The sequence below is a fragment of the Schistocerca piceifrons genome, chromosome 5 (assembly GCF_021461385.2).
Source record: "Schistocerca piceifrons isolate TAMUIC-IGC-003096 chromosome 5, iqSchPice1.1, whole genome shotgun sequence".
Lineage (NCBI taxonomy): Eukaryota > Metazoa > Arthropoda > Insecta > Orthoptera > Acrididae > Schistocerca > Schistocerca piceifrons.
In genome coordinates, this window is record NC_060142.1 from 419440755 (window position 1) to 419462597 (window position 21843).

Below are 21843 nucleotides of genomic sequence, written 5' to 3' on the forward strand. Positions count from 1 at the left end.
CGCTGGGACGACCACTTCTCGGTGCATGTGTCACTGAACCCGTACTTCGAAATTTGTTTATCAAATCTCGCACAGTATCGCGATGTGGGAGTGTTGTCTCCGGGAAAAGTAAATTAAATATTTGACCAACTGAAAATGTGCATTTAACGCCAGATTTGAACACTTGTTCAACTAAAAAACACGTTCTTCAGTGGTTACCATTTTAACAGTGACAAAAACGACACAAACGAACAAAGGAACTAAACTTAAACGTTCACGTCAACACGTAACGACACACACCAACGATACTACTGACGCTGGCTGAGATAAACGAAACAGTGGAATGTTGGCAGAGTCCACTTGAAGGGAAGTAACCCAGGCAGGCGAACAATCATACGGCACGCGCGGCTAGCAATCATACGGCACTGCGGAGAGACTTTTTGAACACCCCGTAGTTAACATCATGCTCCGCTTACTTAATAACTTGTATTAAAAAACTGCTCTCCAAGAAAAAATTGTTGTTTTTGTAGGGTTCTGTTGAGATGCCAAGTTAAAACTGCGCAACTGGTGCTTAACTAGCCATATGCACATCTGCATTGACTTGTCCTCTGACACAATACGTCTTGGTCAAATGTGAAAAAATTGAGATAGGCTACTGGCCATTAAAATTGCTACACCACGAAGATAACGTGCTACAGACGCGAAATTTAAGCGACAGGAAGAAGATGCTGTGATATGCAAATGATTAGCTTTTCAGAGCATTCACACAAGGTTGGCACCGGTGGCGACACCCACAACGTGTTGACATGAGGAAAGTTTCCAACCGATTTCTCATTCACAAACAGCAGTTGACCAGCGCTGCCTAGTGAAACGTTGTTGTGATGCCTCATGTAAGGAGTCCCTGAGTCAACAGATGGGGACGTTTGCAAGACAACATCCATTTGCACGAACAGTTCGACGACGTTTGCAGCAGCATGGACTATCAGTTCGGAGACCATGGCTGCGGTTACCCTTGACGCTGCATCACAGAAGGAGCGCCTGCGATGGTGTGCTCAACGACGAACCTGGGTGCATGGATGGCAAAACGTCATTTTTTCGGATGAATCCAGGTTCTGTTTACAGCATCATGATGGTCGCATCCGTGTTTAGCGCCTTCGCGGTGAGCGCACGTTAGAAGCGTATATTCGTCATCGCTATATTGGCGTGTCACCCGGCGTGATGGTATGGGGTGCCATTGTTTACACGTCTCGGTCACCTCTTGTTCGCATTGGCGGCACTTTGAACAGTGGACGTTACATTTCAGATGTGTTACGATCCGTGGCTCTACCCTTCATTCGATCCCTGCGAAACCCTACATTTCAGAAGGATAATGCACGACCGCATTGTTGCAGGTCCTGTACGGGCCTGTCTGATACAGAAAATGTTCGACTGCTGCCCTGGCCAGCACATTCTCCAGATCTCTTACCAACTGAAAACGTCTGGTCAACGGTGGCCGAGCAAGTGGCTCGTCACAATACGCCAGTCACTGCTCTTGATGAACTGTGGTATCGTGTTGAAGCTGCATGGGCAGCTGTACCTGTACACGCCATCCAAGCGCTGTTTGACTCAGCGCCCAGGCGTATCAAGGCTGTTATTACGGCCAGAGGTGGTTGTTCTGGGTACTGATTTCTCAGGATCTATGCACCCAAATTGCGTGAAAATGTCAGTTCTAGTATAATATATTTGTCCAATGAATACCCGTTTATCATCTGCATTTCGTCTTGGTGTAGGAATTTTAATGGCCAGTAGTGTACAATACTGTGGCGCTTTAGAATTTGACCAGAGTCGCAAAACGGGAACGCCAGGAGTATGTAAGTGCAGTTAGTTCCAGTATACTGTTTGAATCACAACGGATTCACCACTTCATCGTCTCGTCTTCCACCTCAGCAGCACGTCAGTAATTGTAGACATCTGTCTTGTGTGCAAGATGGGAGATTTTGATGGGCACATTTCCGTGTAAGTGGTAAGATGCATACAGCTGCGCACTTTGCAGCCGCTTTCATACGTATGAGCTTGATAATACTGTTAGGTTCTGACAAAATCGTCACCATTTCGCACTAATGTAGTTGCGAAAATTTTTCATATTAAATGTGGGTCTTTCTTTGCCTTGTATTTGCTTTATAAAATGCAGTTATCGGAAATTAGTTCAGTGACAAGCATGTGTAACCTCAAGTGACTTACAGGCAGCTTTACATTTGATGTAGTGAGGAATGTTGATTTTGTGGCATGGTTCTAAGGAACTAAATTGAAGAGATTAAAAGATAGTCCATTGCAAATATGTATTCACAGCCATCAGGACTGAAATATAAATTTACCTTTTTTGTCAGTGTATAGGATTTCAGTTTAATATGGAAAATCGTTATCCTACGCCACTTCTCCTGATATGCCAATTCTGCCGCGTGTAACAACATTCTTGATGAAATTTAAAAACTTGGTAACGTTCGACAACGGATTTACAGAATATGCGCAGTACTTTGCTTGAGGGTCACATTGCATACACATGTTCCCTTGCAATTTATATATTGTAAGTAATTTTCAGTAGTTAAGGTAAGTTCTATGCTGATTCAGTCTAGCGAGAACTTCCAACGCTGGAGAAGGTAGATTCGGAATTGGTAACTCTCATCAGTAGGAATTATGCTTCCAACTCATAAGGTGGTGGTAAGCGTCAGGGAGTTATAAGTAATATATTTTTCCTGAGTAGAACACAGGTAATTCATATATTCTACTGTCTTCTGTTGTTGCGGTGTTTATTTGCACTGTGTGAGGCAAGTCGCGACGAAGTTTGTTGTCTGTGCTGAAAGACATTTTTATGTTGGTATTTCCTAATAAGACAGCAATCTTTTCTAATGCTGTGCTTGAAGAGGGAATGCCTGTGAAGATTAATATTGTGTCAGTAGTTTTTATGGTAGTGCCTCTGTTACTGATGTTCGTCTGTATTTCGTCGAATATTTCGTCACATGATTTTACTGAATACCCATTACTCTTGGACATGTGGTGACAGCATCTATTGCTTGTGTTAGTGCTCTAAGATTTAAATCTAGTGTGTATTCCCCATTCAACATTGCTCTAAATGAAGTATGCTTGGGCCGGCCGCGGTGGTCTAGCGGTTCTAGGCGCTCAGTCCGGAACCGCGCGACTGCTACGGTCGCAGGTTCGAATCCTGCCTCGGGCATGGATGTGTGTGATGTCCTTAGGTTAGTTAGGTTTAAGTAGTTCTAAGTTCTAGGGGACTGATGACCACAGATGTTAAGTCCCATAGTGCTCAGAGCCATTTGAACCATTTTTTAAGTATGCTTGTGTGTATTTAGATGGTGTAATGATTTTTTAATGTATTATCAGTAGAAGTTTGGTTTTCTGTAGATGTTACATTTTATTGCTGTTAATTAACAACTGTGGAGTCTAAGGAATTTATGGACTGGTACATTTCATGTTCTGTTGTGAAGTTCATTTTATTAGGGAGTAAACTGACTGCTGCAAGAAGTTCAAGTTCATATTTTGTGCCACCAAATAGGAGTAGATTATCATCCACGTATCTCGTGAAAGTATTTTTTCAGCAAGTTTACCTTTTCCCTCCAAAGATTCATTTGGTAAGTGAGTAATGAACATATCAACGAGGAAGCATGATATATTGTTAACCATAGTAGAGCTTTCGTTCTATTGGTGGCTCTTACTACTAAATGTGAAATAATCATGGGACAGTGACAGTTCAAATAAGTCGGCAAAGTCTAAAACCTCTCGCAAAGTTACTTTTTATGTTTAATAACGTTATTTCTAATACTTTAACAAGTACATTTGTGAATAGACTAACAATGTTAACTGAGACAAATCTAGCTTGTCTGGGGATTTTTTTATCTCTGATTAAAGTTGTTAGCTCATGTACATTTTTTATTAAGTATGTGGATCTGAATGTGTGAAACTCCATAAGGATATTATTTCATAGTTGGGAGACTTTGTATGTTCTTACATTCTTCGATTTAAGAATGGGTCTAGCTGGAGAGCTGGGTTTATGGATTTTTAGTTGTGCTCTGAGTTTGGAGGCAGTAGAATTCATTGTTCTGCAACTTTTTATTTGTGTATCAGATAGGAGGAAGTTATACCAGTTAGGTATTTTTGTTATTTTTTCTCTAGAATTTAGTGGCTGGGTCATGGTTCAGAGTTATAAGGCTGTTTTGTGAGTAAAATTGTGATTTTTTAGTATCATAATAATTTTTCTTTCTTTTATCAGAATTACAACGATATTATCAGGCTCACTGAGTTTATTTTTCAACTGTTTTAATACTTTATTTCCTTCATAGATTGTACTGGCACGTTGTTTTACTTTTTTCTCTTTCATTAACATTATCTCCTAAGACAACATATTCATGGTGAATCACGTTAGCCATACCGGCAGTTTTCTGAGTGCATACTAAGAAGTTTTTAAGTTGTAGCGTATAATTTTGGTCTGTTGTTGAGCGTAATGGCTTTGTTCATAAAGGTTTGTTGTGTGTTCTTTAAACTAAAGCTAGTTTTGTTTTTGACTTTTCCACTCTATGTTTTAGTTGTTAGGTTATTGTAGAACTATAGTATTTCTTTTCAAGGGATTTAAATTTTTTCGTACGTTTCTCATCTATAGCAGTTCTAACTTTAGTGATTAAGACTGTAGCACATTTGTCGGTGTAAGTTATTTCTAACTGATGTAACATGTCAGTTAACTCTGGATGTGCGTAGAGAAGGTATCTGTTAAGTTCGTCTTTCTTTTCCTGCTGAAGCTTAATTTCTATATGTAACCAGGGCTTCTTAACTCTTCTTATATTTTGGTAGATTGTGACTGACATTTTCTCGTCATGTTAACATATCTTCTGATTACACCATGAGATGCACACTTTTGTTAAGTTTGATATTGCAGGACAGTTTCATTAGCTTAAGCTCCGTTATTTTTAAATCAGTGCGCTCTTCTTAGTAACTTGGACACCACTTGCCCCACACAGTAAACACCACAATAGCTGAATATGGTGAATTAAATGAATTACAGTGTATCAGATGCCTTGCGTTCTACATAGAAAAACAGGAAGAACTTCCATACCACTTTGATGAAACCTCAGTAGCTAAGCGTATGGACCATAATAGACACGTACTAACTGATACCCACAAGAGTCTAACAGTACTCTGCGCAGAAAATAATGGTAGAAAACTTAATCTGATAAAGTACCTAATTAGAAATACTGTTTGGCAAAAAAAATTTCTGAAAAGATTCTGGATGAACAAACTGGTTTTAACAGTCACTTTTCTTCCAGCACTTCAAAAATTTTGTTTTTTCTGGAGAAACAAGCATGTAATAGTAACAGCCATTTTATAACATAAGGTCACTCTGATATCTGCGCAAATAATAGCTTTTCAGATTACATCTGTGTATAAAGTAATGTGATGCAACACGTTTGCATCATCTTAGAAATAACAACAGCTGCTTATATGTAGAAATATAGCACCTTTACATTTGGATTTTCTTTGACTTGTTTGAATGTTGTTTATAAATATGTTGCAAGACGGAAATTGTGTACATGTATATAAATATGTTTACTCACATTATGCTTAAAACCTATGTAACCACTACTGGAAACTGTTAAGTATAAGTAATTATTTAGTGTTATCTTAGTTTTGCAAAAAAGCTGTAGTCACAAAGTGCCATCTTCTAATGAACCTAACTACTATTAACAGGATCAAGAGTAATCTAAATTCAAAAATGGTATACGTTGATATAGAACCTGAAGATAAGCGTCCAGGTTGCAAATATACCGTGTATTGAGATAAAAATCACGATTTCTGACTGAAGCTGGTTGGTGTTATTTACCCCCGTTGCTGCGTGTTGCGGAAATTTTGTCGTGTCCTTGTTCCTATTGCAAAGTTATATCGCGTTATCTAGAAACTCTTTATTTTGGGGTATATGTCAGGTCATGAACAGTACTCATATCCCTCTATGAAAACTTGCGGTTAGTCCAGGAGTGGCAACGTTAGCCCTACCTAAATACCATAGGTAACAGATACTGGAACCGCTCGCCGAATACAAATGGAGAAAATGAGAACAGAGGGTTGGGTTAATTAATGCAACAGCTTGAACAAAGTCTCCAGCATTTCAGAGGTCCATGGGACTGTTGCATCTCTGAAACATAATGCAGTTGGTTTTCTAGTAGTGGACCCCGTCTGGTTAGTATAATCCGTGACAAGAATGGTTTTCCGTCTTACCCTGTCACTGCCATGGCATCTGCACATGAAACACATAACAATTACCTTCTACTAACTACACTAATATCTCCAAATACTTCCTCAGGAACTGACTATTTTGATTTATATGATAAGAAACATGTGCCCACTAATCCTGGTTGGGTTGGATTGTTTTGAGGGAAGAGACCAAACTACGAGGTCATCGGTCTTATCGGATTAGGGAAGGAAGCCGGCCGTGCCCTTTGAAAGGAACCATCCCGGCATTTGCCTGGAGCGATTTAGGGAAATCACGGCAAACCTAAATCAGGATGGCGGGACGCGGGATTGAACCGTCATCCTCCCGAATGCGAGAGTAATTCTGGAAGTGCTTTTTCGGATATTCAGTGTAACGTGGAGAACGAAAAACTTATATACTTACGGAGTACTCAAAATGTTACGCCTATATCTTGGAAACAAATCAGAAAATTAATTCGTTATGTAGACCAATTGCCTTACCCTCCTGTGAGTGGGGATAACCATTGAAAGACTCACCAAAGATCGTCTTGAAGTACGTATGGAAACTAATGAATTACTACCTCGGTACCAAAGGCTGAGGTACGATGGACAACATATTAGTTGCGAGTGGTGGCATTCCGTCTGTACGCTTAGAAAATAATTTCGTAATGTCATTATTCTTAGAACTGACATCACTTTACGACGACGTCCTTTTACGTTAATGCCGCGCGGGATTAGCCGAGCAGTCTCAGGCGCTGCAGTCTTGGACTATGTGGCTGGTCCCGGCGGAGGTTCAAGTCCTCCATCGGGCATGGGTGTGTGTGTGTGTGTGTTTGTCCTTAGGATAATTTAGGTTAAGTAGTGTGTAAGCTTAGGGACCAATGACCTTCGCTGTTAAGTCCCATAAGATTTCACAAACATTTTTTACGGTAATAATGGGGAATAAGACATCCAAACAGCTGAATATTTGTGGTATTAGTATTTTCGCAGTGAAGAGAACGATATACAATGCTGGAAAAAACATCCCAACACCAAGAAGGAGTTGTGCTGCATAAACGAAAGTTGGTAGGCATGTCTATACATCTTAAAGTTGACGTCTGGTTTAAATTTCGCGCCAGTTGCACAAGACTGCCGCTAGTAGCGCCACTGTGAGGATTACTGACTAGATGGTTCAAATGGTTCAAATGGCTCTGAGCACTATGGGACTTAACATCTATGGTCATCAGTCCCCTAGAACTTAGAACTACTTAAACCTAACTAACCTAAGAACATCACACAACACCCAGCCATCACGAGGCAGAGAAAATCCCTGACCCTGCCGGGAATGGAACCCGGGAACCCGGGCGTGGGAAGCGAGAACGCTACCGCACGACCACGAGATGCGGGCGACTAGATGGTCTAATGGGTATGGATACCCCGGTAGTCAAAGGATCGGATCGACTTCTGGTAACGGACTGATGGGATTAAGTGTTGTGAATCTGTGTTCAGCTTGGATTTCTAAGGTATGGATTGGTCTGGGAATGGGATGTGGTCGGATTTCGGCGTCTTCTTGGCTTCCTGCGCCCCAACGTGCCGATGACGTTGTGGCTCGGTGAACTCGCATGACCACGCTATGCGGCCAGTGTCGTCGTTCCCGGCGTCTTGTGGTGAGAATCGGATGGCTGTTGGCTGCTGTGAAGCAGCCTTCTTCCGATTTTCATCGGAAGTCGGGGCTGTCTTCGGCTTGGTGGCTGCCTCAACCTTTTGGGAGGGGGCCAATTCGAGCAACCCTTCCAGGTCCTTGGAGATCCCCACCGCCAGCTTCTTCTTGGGTGGCGGCGGGACTGGATCTGGCTCCGATTCCGTAGTGTCCATGTTCCCTGTGGTCTCCTGCCCCGAGGGAGGGGGGGGGGGGGGGGCAGGTGGGGTGAGCCGCAAGGCTTTCGTGGCAGAAGCCACTTCAGCCCACAGCCGCTGGATTTCCCTGTGCGCCGCGGCCAGTTCGTCTCGTAGGGCGGTCCTCTCTGCCGCGAATGCAGCTTTGAGGTCCGCTATTGCGTCTTCTGTGGCCGCACGGAGCTTGTTGTGCGGCACAGCGTCGTCGTGGCGGCGTCTATCGGGGGCGGAGGTCCCCCCAGGTGCTGCTGCTCTGTTCCTGCCGCAGGCGCTGGCCCTCGGCCTGAACGGTTTCGTCGTCTCTTCTTCCTCTTCTTGTTGCCTCCGTGACCCCAGTTATCGATGTAACTGCAGCCACGAAAACTCGCGACGTGCTTTCCTCCGCAATTTGCGCACTCCGGCGCTACGTCACGCGGCTTTGTGCAGTCGCGGGTGTCGTGCGGCTCCGCGCACTTCGTGCACACCGCTTGGTTGCGCCGGCAGTATTTAGCCACATGGCCAATCTGCTGGCAGCGGAAGCACTGCACATCTCGGCGTGGTTTGCCGCCACCGAAACCGAGCGCCTCAGTGACGAGACGCTCCATTAAGTCGGCCACAATGCGGCGGCCCGGCCTCCCCTCTCTTCTGGGCGGCATCTGGGCAGCAACAGCGACGGCAGCAACAGCAGCAAGTGCTCCGCTCTAGTCAGCGTCTCCCCACACAGTGGCTGACCTGGCAGAGGATGCAAATCAGGTACCCTTTAACTACACGATGTGACGGTCGCGGGCGTTAGTGACCTATGAGTTTGGAGAAGGAGAGTTGATGTTAGTGAAGAATGTCTTTAAGGCGACAAAAACACCGTTACCAAAACCCAAATGAACTGGAGCGAGAACATGTAATAGGTCTATGAGAAGCTGGATGTCCCTTATGCGACACCGCAGGAAGACTTGGCAGGAACGTAACCGCTGTACATGATTGCTGGCAACGGTGGGCACGAGAATGTGTGGTCGCAAGAAGACCGGGATCCGGACGGCCACGTGACACTACCGAGAGGGAAGATCACTGTGTTCAGTATATCGATCTGGCGCACGTACTGCATCTGCAGCAGCGGTTTGAGCAGCAGTTGTTATAAATCGGTTACTTCAAGGATAGCTCCGAGCCGGACGCCCTATAGCGTGCATTCTAGTGATCCCAAACCACTGCCATTCGAGACTTCAGTGGAGTCAAGCAACAGCTCACTGGGGGGGGCGGGGGGGGGGGGGGCAGGGCGGAGGTCAGGTGTGTTTTCTGATGCAAGCTGTTTCTGCCTCGGTGCCAGGGATGGCGGTGTGCTGATTAGAAGGAGGGCTGTTGAGGTTCTGCAACCAACCTGTCTGCGTGCTAGACGTACTGGCCCCACACTTGGAGTTATGACCTGGCGTGTCATTTCGTATGACAGCAGAAGTTTTCTCGTTGTTATTCCAAGCATCAAGATCGGAAATTTGTACGTCAGTCTGGTGATTCGACACCTTTGTGGTGCCTTTCATGAACAGCATACCAGGGAGTGTTTTCCAACAGGATAACGCTCACCCACATACCACCGTTGTAACACAACACGCTGTAGAGAGTGACGACATCTTGCTTGGAGTGCTCGATCACCAGATGTGTCTCCAATCGATAACATGTAGGACATCTACGGACGGCAAGTCCAGCGTCATCCACGAACACCATTAACCGTCCCTGTATTAATCGACCAAGTGCAACAGGCATCGAACTCCATCACACAAACTGACGTGCGGCACCCGTACAACACAATTCATGCACGTCTGTGTGCTTGCATTCAATATTCTGGCGGATACACCGGTTAATAACACACTATCATTTCACATTTGCAATGCCTTATTTCACGCTTAAAATACAAAAATGCAGTAAATGAAGCAGGCAAAAAGGAATACAAACGTCTCAAAAATGAGGTCCACAGGAAACGCAAAATGGCTACGCAGGCATGGCTAGAGGACATATTTAAGAATGTAGAGGCGTATATCTCTAGGGGTAAGATAGATACTGCCTACAGGAAAATTAACGAGAGCTTTGGAGAAAAGAGAACCACTTGCACGAATATCAAGAGCTCAGATGGAAAAACAGTTCTAAGGAAAGAAGGGAAAGTAGAAAGGTGGAAGGAGTACAGAGAGGGTTTATATAAGCGCGATGTTGTTGAAGACAATATTATGGAAATGGAAGAGGATGTACATGGTGATGAAATGGGAGATACGTTACTGCGTGAAGAGTTTGACAGAGCACCGAAAGACCTAAGTCGAAACAAGGCCCCGGGAGTAGACAACATCCCATTAGAACTACTGATAGATTTGGGAGAGCCAGCCCTGACAAAACTCTACCATCTGGTGAGCAACATGTATGGGATAGGCCAAATACCCTCAGACTTCAAGAAGAATATAATAATTCCAATCCCAAAGAAAGCTGGTGTTGACAGATGTGAAAATTACCGAACTATCAGTTTAATAAGCCATGCTTACAAAATACTAACACGAATTCTTTACAGACGAATGGAAAGACTGGTAGAAGCCGACCTCGCGGAAGATCAGTTTGGATTCCGTAGAAATATTGTAACACGTGAGGCAATACTGACCCTACGACTTATCTTAGAAAATAGATTAAGGAAGGCAAACCTACATTTCTAGCGTTTGTAGACTTAGAGAAAGCTTTTGACAATGTTGACTGGAATACTCTCATCAAATTCTGAAGGTGGCAGGGGTAAAATACAGGGAGCGAAAGGCTATTTACAATTTGTACAGAAACGAGATGGCAGTAACAAGAGTCTAGGGGCATGAAATGGAAGCAGTGGTTGGGAAGGGAGTGAGACAGGGTTGTAGCCTCTCCCAGATGTTATTCAATTTGTATATTGAGCAGGCAATGAAGGAAACAAAAGTAAAAAGTCGGAGTAGGAATTAAAATCCACGGGGAAGAAATAAAAACTTTGAGGTTCGCCGATGACATTGTAATTCTGTCAGAGACAGCAAAGGACCTGCAAGAGCAGCTGAACGAAATGGACAGTGTCTTGAAAGATGAATATAAGATGAACATAACCAAAAGTAAATCGAGGATAATGGAATATAGTCGAATTAAATCGGGTGATGCTGATGGAATTAGATTAGGAAATGAGACGCGTAAAGTAGTAAATGAGTTTTGGTATTTGGGGAGCAAAATAACTGATGATGGTCGAAGTAGAGAGGTTATTGTAAACTGGCAAGGGCAAGGAAAGCGTTTCTGAAGAAGAGAAATTTGATAACATCGAGTATAGATTTAAGTGTCAGGAGTCGTTTCTGAAAGTATTTGTATGGAGTGTAGCCATGTATGGAAGTGAAACGTGGACGAGACAAGAGGAGAATGGAAGCTTTCGAAATGTGGTGCTACAGAAGAATGCCGAACATCAGATGATTAGATTACATAGCTAATGAGGAGGTATTGAAGAGCAGTGGGGAGAAGAAAAAATTGTGGCACAACTTGACTAGAAGAAGGAATCGATTGGTAGGACATATTCTCAGGCATCAAGGGATCACCAGCTTAGTATTGGAGGGCAGCGTGGAAAGTAAAAATCGGAGAAGGAGACCAAGAGATGAATACACTAAACAGATTCAGAAGGATGTAGGCTGCAGTAGGTACTGGGAGATGAAGAAGCTTGCACAGGATAGAGTAGCATGGAGAGCTGCATCAAACCAGTCTCTGGGCTGAAGACCACAACAACAACAACATTTGATGCTTATGTTATCTTGTGATTTTGCATTGTTAACGACCGAAATATTAATGAACAGCATTACAGGGAGTGCTTTCCAACAGGACAACGCTCGCCCACATACCACCGTTGTAACACAACGTGCTGTACAGAGTGCCGATATGTTGCCTTGCTCAATCACCAGATGTGTGTCCAATCGAGAACATGCAGGGCATCTACAGACGGCAACCCCAGCGTCTTCCACGAACAGCATTAACCGTCCCTGTATTAATAGACCAAGTGCAACAGGCATCGAACTCTATCCCACAAACTGACGTGCGGAACCGTACAACACAATTCATGCACGTCTGCATGCTTGCATTCAATATTCTGGAGGTTACACTGATTATTAACACACTAGCATTTCACATTTGCGATGCCTTATTTCGCGCTTACGTTAACTTGTGCTTCTGCATTGTTAATCACCTAAATATGTTACCTAGACAGATTTCATTACTTTATGTTAATTATTTTTTGGTTTTGTGATTTCTTACCCGTCAGAGTATGTACGTCATCAGAACCAATTTATAGGCTTACACCAGGGAGCAATCCCAGGCCTCTTGTTATATATAATTTATTCGTGGGATCTCCAAGAAATTATTGCTCCGAATACTCAGATACTGCAATGTACTGATAACATATTGTTATATTCGTTAGGTATCAGAGAGGATTCCGCAGTCGGCAGTCTGATAAGAGCAGTAATAAAGGTGGATGTTTGCTTGCACGCAAATTGCCTTCCAGTCTCTTCTGAGAAACCAGCGGTTATTGTGTTTTGAAGACATCGTGTTTCCCATATGAAGTTCATTTCAGAAATTATTCTTTCCAAGATAAATCGTCTGCCAACTTCTTGGAAATGTGATTCGATTCCATACTCAGCTGAATTCCTACATATGCGCAGCTGTTGTTATTTCTAAGATGATGCAAACGGCCGGCCGGGGTGGCCGAGCGATTCTAGGGGCTACAGTCTGGAACTGCGCGACCGCTACGGTCGCAGGTTCGAATCCTGCCTCGGGCATGGATGTGTGTGATGTCCTTAGGTTAGTTAAGTTTAAGTAGTTCTAAGTTCTAGGGGACTGATGACCTCAGCAGTTAAGTCCCATAGGGCTCAGAGCCATTTGAACCATTTTGATGCAAACGTGTTGCATCACATTATTTTATACACAGATGTAATCTGTGAAAAGCAAAGTGAAGCCCTTTATATACAGGGGGCTCCAACCTTTTGGGTCAGATTGGAAAAGGTGATAGTGGGTCCTAAACCAATTTTGCTGAGACAGGAAACGGATGGTTGTAAAGGCATATTTATTATTTTATAAAAAACACTGCGTTAATTATCTAACAACATCGCAGCTCATACTGATTGTTGAAAGCGACTACCACCACACTTGGTGTGTGTATCGCAATGGCGCACGCAGTTCTGCTGCATTTTTCGCAAATAATCTTGTCTGTTGTAGACTGGAACAGGCAGCAGGCTATAAACAGCATAGACCCCTGTTCACCAACCAGACATACTGTACACATCTTCGCTCGTAGCTCGTGTATCATGTGGCGACCGCATTAACCTCTGCCGCATGAGGACCACTATCCCTGGTGTCCATTGCATCGGACGGCTTGTAATGTGTCCATGGTGAGGTGTGCTATTGTCTACAGTGTATGACGGCTAGTTACAAATGGAACGTTACTCGTCACGAGAGTTTGGCAAACATGCATGTAATGTACGATGCGGTGGGATGTAGAAACTGTAAAGAAGCACGAATATAGACAGAATGCCTTCCCAACAGGCAGGATTTTATTTCCGTGGATACCAACTTACGAGAGACAGAGACGTTCATATCACAGAGAGCAGGCCAAGCTTCACGCTACAGACATGTCCGAACACAAGACTTTGAGGAGATGTTGTTGGATCGTGTGGCCTATCACCCAGCAATGAGTATCTATCAGCTTGCCTTGAAAAGCACTCTTCAAAGACGACCGGCGTGGCCGAGCGGTTCTAGGCACTTCAGTCTGGAACCGCGCGACCGCTACGGTCGCAGGTTCGAATCTTGCCTCGGGCATGGATGTGTTTTATGTCCTTAGGTTAGGCAGGGTTAAGTAGTTCTAAGTTCTAGGGGACTGATGACCTCAGATGTTAAGTCCCATAGTGCTCAGAGCCATTTGAACCATTTGAACCACTCTTCAAAGGATATTGTGTTGGTCAGACAACAGGTATTGCAATCCTACCATTAAGAACGTTTGCAACCAGCGCACCAAAGGATTTCGAACCCCAAGTTCACTTATATCAATGGATTAACCACCGAAGTGCTGAAGTGCCGAACTTTGTACAGTTATTATTGTTCACGGATGATGCTTCATTCACCCGTGATGGTGTTTCCAACAACCGCAGCACCCATGTCTGGAGTAAGGACTATCTCTACACCACCCACATCGGTGGCCGCCAGTAACGATTCTCTGTCAACGTACGGGCGGACACTTCCAAGATCACCTAGTAGGACCTTATTTGCTGCCTGCCCTTTTGACTGGTGCACTCTAAATGTCGTTACTGAGAAGTCTTCTGCCACAGCTGATCACGAAAGGATGTGGTTTCATCATGACGATACCCCAGCCCACTTCGATGTTAAAGTCCACTAGCACCTGAACACCACATACCCTCATCGATGGACTGGAAGGGTAGGTCCTGTCCCATGGCCAGAGCGATCGCCAGATCTCACATCTCTGGACTTTTTCATCTGGAGTTAGATCAAAACATTGCTGTATGAAACCCCTGCAGAAAATGATGAAGACCTGCTTGCTACGAGCCAAGCTGCCTGTCTCCTGATACAGCAGCCACCAGTGATCTTTGACAGACTGAGGTAGTGCTTCATGCACCTTTGCCATGCATGCATTGAGACCAGCGGTTTTTCACTTTGAACAGTTACTGTGAGCTACATTGTTGCTACGCGGTGTACGCTATGTCCATAACATAATAAACATGGATTTCCGACCTTTGGTTCACTATCTCAAGGTAATCGGTTGTGAAGCCACTTTCATCTGCTTCAGTTTGACCTAAAAGGTTTTAGACACTCAGTGTAGGCTGACTGCTCATGAATTGGGTCAGAAGGTACCGCTGGGTGTGGTTTCTTGTGTACAAGAACGGGTAACTGCGAACAATATAAACTTCCATCATCAACCTCCTCTTACGCGAAGGAAGCAATGGCAATCACGGAAAACCATCAGGTTCTCATTAACTTCTATCGACGAAAATATTTTGATTATTTCCGATTCAATGAGCACTCTCAGTGCCGTGAAGGCCAGGATCAAAGAAAAATGCAGTAGGAAACTCGTTCTCATCATTGTCCACGAAGTAACAGCATGCTCTAGAGAAAATAAACACATTAAGGCATCTTCAGTGGATTTAAACTGGAATAATAGAGGTTTGATTTTATATGTGACATTAGATAAAACACAGTTCACGTCCTATTTTTACTTAAATGGATTACTACTTTTCCGCGGTTTACTGGATGACTTCTACGTTTTCTTTCATCTGGCTATAGGTTAGAGATCGCACTGTCACTTCACTTATGAGACATTGACACATGTTCACATCATGATGTTTTTTTCGTTGTTTTAATATTTCGTAAGCTAACTGCTGTTGAACACTACTGCTAGCCTGGCGGAAACTTAGGTATTTTCTTACAAGAACTGTGATTTCTGTCGTAGCTGTGAGCTCACCTGATGCCTCTTCACTTATTTGTTTCCGTAAGTGTTACCAGCATTATGAAGTATATGATGCAAACCTAACGAATGTTGACCACTGCTTCCTTTCCGTCTCTCTCTCTCTCTCTCTGTCTCTCTTTGTGTGTGTGTGTGTGTGTGTGTGTGTGTGTGTGTGTGTGTTTGCTGGGCATATTTGCTAGGAGAGAAGCTTTGCTTATTCTCACTGTGAAGGTGTTTTCCCAGCGTGTTCTCTGCGTTCCTTCTTTTTTTTCGTGAAATAAGCGAATTTTCCTCCATCACTGTGACAACAGCATTGAGTCGTTCCTTCAATGTAGAGTCTTTTTTCTACGTAGAGAGCTGTGGAAGGAGATATATTGTAAGTAGGCTGTTTAGGTTTTTATATTGGTAACGCCACGTAGCGCTCTGTATGAAAGTCACTGACTGTGCTGTGTGCAATCTGTGGCTGGTTGGCATTGTTGGAATATTCGCTATTGTAGTGTTGGGCAGTTGGATGTGAACGGTGCGTAGCGTTGCGCAGTTGGAGGTGAGCCGCCAGCAGTGGTGGATATGGGGAGAGAGATGCCAGAGTTTTGAGAGCGGACGATCTGGGCGTGTGTCCATCAGAAAAAAGGAAATTTGTAAGACTGGATGTCATGAACTGGTATATATATTACGACTTTTGAACACTATTAAGGTAAACATATGGTTTGTTCTCTATCAAAATCTTTCATTTGCTAGCTATGCCTATCAGTAGTTAGTGCCTGCAGTAGTTAGAATCTTTTATTTAGCTGGCAGTATTGGCACTCGCTGTATTGCATTAGTTCGAGTAACGAATATTTTTGTGAGGTAAGTGATTCATGAAAGGTATAGGTTACTGTTAGTCAGGGCCATTCTTTTGTAGGGATTAATGAAAGTCAGAATACTGAGTGTCAGTTTAGCGATGATCAGAATAAGTAAAGAGACAAATGTCTGAGTACGTTCAGTTTTGCCCAGCTGTTTGAAAATCAAATAACGTAAGAGGTTTACCAGCACAGTAATTCATAAATTTTTCTAAGCGGATCTTTCAATATGTTTCGTGGTCATTCGATCGCCGCGCGCCCTGAGGGTCTCTCACCTCCTGGCTGCCCTTTGGCGCTATGAGCACACGGTTTGCTGATTTTGGGGAAATGTAAGTGCCGCAATTGCGATGGCGCGATCCATATCCTGAGCAACTTGTTACTTGCTTACTTTGCCACACAGCTTTTGTTCCTTAATTTGGTTGCAATTTGTGGCATCTTGTTTGTATTGTTAACTTTGACTTCGTAAGGTGTCCAGACAAGCAGATCTTGTTGCACTTTCTCCGTACATTGTTCCAAATTCTTTTGGTACTTGTTCACAGGAATTTTGTAATTTGATTTGAGATTTAGGGAACTTTGTACTGTGTCAATTTTTATTGTGGTTTTTGTCAGTCATTATGCCATGTAAGTACTATCATCTTCATCGTCCTATAACTTTTCCATGGTTAGTGGACCCGCTGTCAACAGATATAACCTGGTGCACACCTAAGCCTGTTGTTCTCACTGTGACAGCGTTATCATTGTGCACAGTGGCCATACTCAATGATGAGTGATGTTATATGGGTTCAGAGAGAAGGACGAGCATTGCACTCACTCGTCTTGTATGAAAAATTATTTGTTTTGTAATGAGCACTGCGCTTACGTTCCTCGACTCTGATCCAGAACTGGGACGCAATTTTCAGGACAAACTGCTGTACATTTGCAGTGCGTCTCAGAGAAGATTATCATACACCAGCTTCAAAAAAAAAAAAAAAAAAAAAAAATAGAAAACTAAATCACAGAAGGAAACCGTCTTCGTTGTCCAGTTGTGCTGGTAATCATCTCACTATTTAATTAACAGATAAAATTTTATAAAGTCACCCTAGCACCTAATCAACAGTGCCACACGACCCCATTCCCCTCATTCTTCCATGTTTCCCACCAAAAGACATAAAAAACAATAATCCGAATACCTGGATCCTGGACGTTCACACACCTTCTGACGGCAGTCAAATCTACATTCAACGTTCTACAGCCCTCTCACTGACTACCCAAAATCACACCCTCCCAAGTATCTTAACATAAAAGCAACATCTTCAGGCTCACATAGAATGACAACCATGACAGCCAAACCACGCATACACATCCACGCGCACACACACACGCACACGCACGCACGCACACACACGCACACACACACACACACACACACACACACACACACACACACACACAGAGAGAGAGAGAGAGAGAGAGAAACAACGGCAGTTAAAAGTCGTTAGGCTTGTATCAGATACTTCGTTGTGTTTGGAGGACTCGTGCAAACAAATAATGAAAGAAGCATCAGGTGAGCACACAATTACGACGGAACTGACTCACTGTTCTCGTAAGAAACTCTTCAAGTTAGTGCCAGACTAGTAGTAGTGTTCCATAGCTTACGAAATATGAAAACTACGAAAGAAAAACGTCGTGAAGTGAATACGTGTCAACATTTCCCAAGTGAAATGCTAGTGCGACCTCTAAGTTATGACAAGATGAGAAGAAACGCAGATGTCACTTACAAAAATGAATAACAGTAAGTAGCAATTTATTTACGTTACAATTTTGAAGTGAAATGATTTCTAATGAACAATTATCGCAAATAAAAACAGAACTGTGTTGTTCCAGGTTAAATACACTAAAGATGGCATAACGTAAAATGAAAAGCGCGTCTGGAGCAAATAAAATAGGCTGCAGCAAGAAAAAAGCTACTAAATTTATAAAAACAATATTTATGTAATTGCTGCTGGTGATGATCACTCAGACAAACTTGTTACATTTATATGTTTTGGCTAAAAGCTCAAGCAAGCAGTTTCTGTAACGAAAGAGCAGACCATACTTACAGGCGAGGAAATAGTGCATACGAAGTAGGTAAGAGAGCCTGTGCACACAATAACATCCAACGAGATACGTTTTGCGGTTAAAAAACAATTGTCGTATTTTTATGAAAGTTTTCTGAGTAAAAAACTATACTGGAGAAACCAGCGTTTCGGTCATGGTTACTGTGGCCTCCTTCTGGCCGCTTCTGGATCAACTGACTATGGCCGCGAAGCTATAAATTGTCCTGTTGACAGTGGTGGTGATGATACATCTCACCAGGATCTTACTGCCCTTGGCGACCCGTGGTCGTTAAGGAAGACGTAATGCACTGTGAATGATTTCAATACAGATTTGTACGTACTATCAAGTGTCTTAGCGTTTCCTCGTGAAATGATATAATAAAAACTCGCCATAAGCCAAGTGAAGCAACCACACTCCCAGGTGCAATAATATCGTGGACGACTAATACGTAGTAAAAGGAGGAACAGGAGGAAGACGGATAGGAGTGAGAGGGGAAAACGGCAAACACTTGGAGAAGTTAGAGCAACGGATCATGGCTGGGTAGCGCACTTACCCGCCGTAATAATTTCCGTTAGACTAACACGGCCATATTCACTCTTCGTGCAACAGGTACGTCGGACAGGATGGTGTATCTGGCAGTCTGGGCCGGTTTACTGCAGTATACGAGCCATCGGCCGTAAACCACCTTACTCGGCCGAACTAAAAAAAAGCGGTTTCCATTGGTTTCTATTGCTCATCATTGGGCGATGGAGTGCAGTGTTTATTCACAGTACAAATATTATTACAGGCTTACACGGTTAGAAATCTCCACACTTTCATAAATAACTAAAGAACTAACAAAAAAATTCAAGAGTAGGCTGCTAAGTTAATTGCGAAATTAGAATGCTTAAAACAGGAACAAAGTGGTAAAATCTCGGCCTGTCGTGGAGTTGACGTTGATGTCATTGTAGTTTTGTATTGTTATTCCAATCCTGTTTTCGTGATCAGAACTTGATCCATATAATATTTCATTCACGTTCTTCTTATGCCATGTTCAGTGTGTTTCGTAGAAACAGATGGATCTGAATATCATGCTGTCAAAAAATTATTTATATTTGATGGCTGAACATCAACGGAACTTCATTTAAAGTTGCTGACATTGTAAAAAGATCTGGTCCTTCGTTCACAAGACCTAAGAAATGGTTTGTAGCATATCACTATTGTGCATAGAAGAACCAATGAGGGGAGTAGAAGAAATTTTCAGAAAAGGAATAAAAGTGCAGTTATTACAAATACCAATACTAAGTTCGCAAAGAAATTGTGTCTTCGCCCGGGTGTGAAGAAGACTTATTAGACCGGCACAAAGGCTAGACAGTGTAGTTCCTACTGAATATTTAGTAAGTACGTAACGGAACTAACGAAAGACGAAAGCCGACCGGGGTAGCCGAGCGGTTCTAGGCGCTAAAGTCTAGAACCGCGCGACCACTACGGTCGCAGGTTCGAATTCTGCCTCGGGCATGGATGTGTGTGATGTCCTTAGGTTAGTTAAGTCGTTCTAAGTTCTAGGAGACTGATGAACTTAGAAGTTAAGTTCCATAGTGCTCAGAGCCATTTGAACCATTTTTTTCTTCCTATGTTGGTGTTGTGTACATAGTTCAGCATATTCAGCGCGTACACAACTTTAGTTAGGTGTAAGTAGTTCTAAGTTCTAAGGGACTGATGACCTCAGATGTTAAGTCCCATAGTGCTCAGAGCCATTTGAAAGACGAAAGCCATGAAGTGTAGTCTAGAAAAAAAAGGAAGTTATTGATTCCATAATACGAAAACTGGACGCAGAAGAGGACAAAATGAATTACTCTATCTAGGAAGTAAGATTCGATAGGGTGGTGGGAGACAGGAAGATATTAGAAATAGATTGACATAGGCGAAGTAAGCTTTCTTCAAGGGGAGAAATCGACTTATATCAAATATTAATAGGGAGATATAGGAGAAGTTTGCGTCTGAAGCACGACATCATATTATTATGACACAGACTGCAGCCAGTGTTCAGTGCTGTAGACAAAGCGCCGAGTTCTGAACAATCACCGTCGCAAGTCAACGACGTTTGTTGAGAGTAGGGTCCCTCGCCATGCAGACGTTTGACCGCCTTCTCGTTTCGCAAGGCAATTCTCGCAACTAGGACACTGGCCAGCTTGCGAGAAGCTTCTGTGCTAGCCAGAGGGTTTCTCGGTAGGAAGGCACGCGCCAGTGGTATTCATTCGGTATGGTCAGCACCAGGCAGCAGTATTTAAATCACCAGTAAAGCCAGTCATCACTCAAGCGGCTGGCCGATGTTCTGAAGCCCAATCTGTGTTGGACGCAGTCATGAAGTCGACGCCGTACCAGTGACGCAGCTTCCACCACCCTCACTAGGGCACGAAACGTTTACTGCAGCTGCCTGACTCTCCAGGCATTTACCAGGTCTCTACTCAACCTTCTCCGCGGAAACACGTCGTCGGGATGCGGCTGCCACCTCGTAGTTCAAGGCACCGCCCAGCTTCGTGCAGCTGGGGTCCACCGCTGCCTAAAGCAGCGCCGAGCCAACGGTCCCACGTTCGTTTCCCTGCAGAGGCACTGTCCACTGTCACTTTACTGCGTCCGTGGTTGTCTTTGCTGCCTATCGTTGGCGGCTAGCCACAAAGATGTAATCGACGCTCTCGACTCAGTGCCAGGCGTGCCACCAACTCCGAGTAAGCACATCGCCACCTGGCAGCCTGTATGAGCTACAGGTCAATCAGCGCCACCTCCACCCCACTGACGTCAGCATATCACGGGGCAACCCCATGCCACGTACAAACACACTGCCCAATTACATTCATGCGACCACCTGTGAAAAGCCCGAATAACCACCTTCAGCAGGACACACCTCTGCGAGACGTGCAGAATAATAGTCAGTGAAGTTCTGAAAGGTACCGAAGTGAATGGTGAGTCATGCCGACTGCATTGCAATGGCCAGCTGCGTCAGTTTCTCGGTTGAGTATCTGCAGCTTGAACAAATAATAGTCAGTGAAGTTCTGAAAGGTACCGAAGTGAATGGTGAGTCATGCCGACTGCATTGCAATGGCCAGCTGCGCCAGTTTCTCGGTTGAGTATCTGCAGCTTGAACAGCCCAATCCAGGTGGTCTCAGAGATTTTTGATTGGGTTTAAATACGGGAGTCTGGTGGCCAGGGGAGTACGGTAAACACATCCTGCTATTCTTCGAGTCACGAACGTACACTCCGAACTGTGCGACACGTTGTATTATCCTGCTGATAGATTCCATCGTTCCGAGGATAAAATACTGCTTATAACACAGGACATGCTCCCCAAGGACAGATGCATTGTAACCTCCCCACAGTAAAATAATATTGTATATCATACAGATTTAGTGTAACCTCCCAACAGTA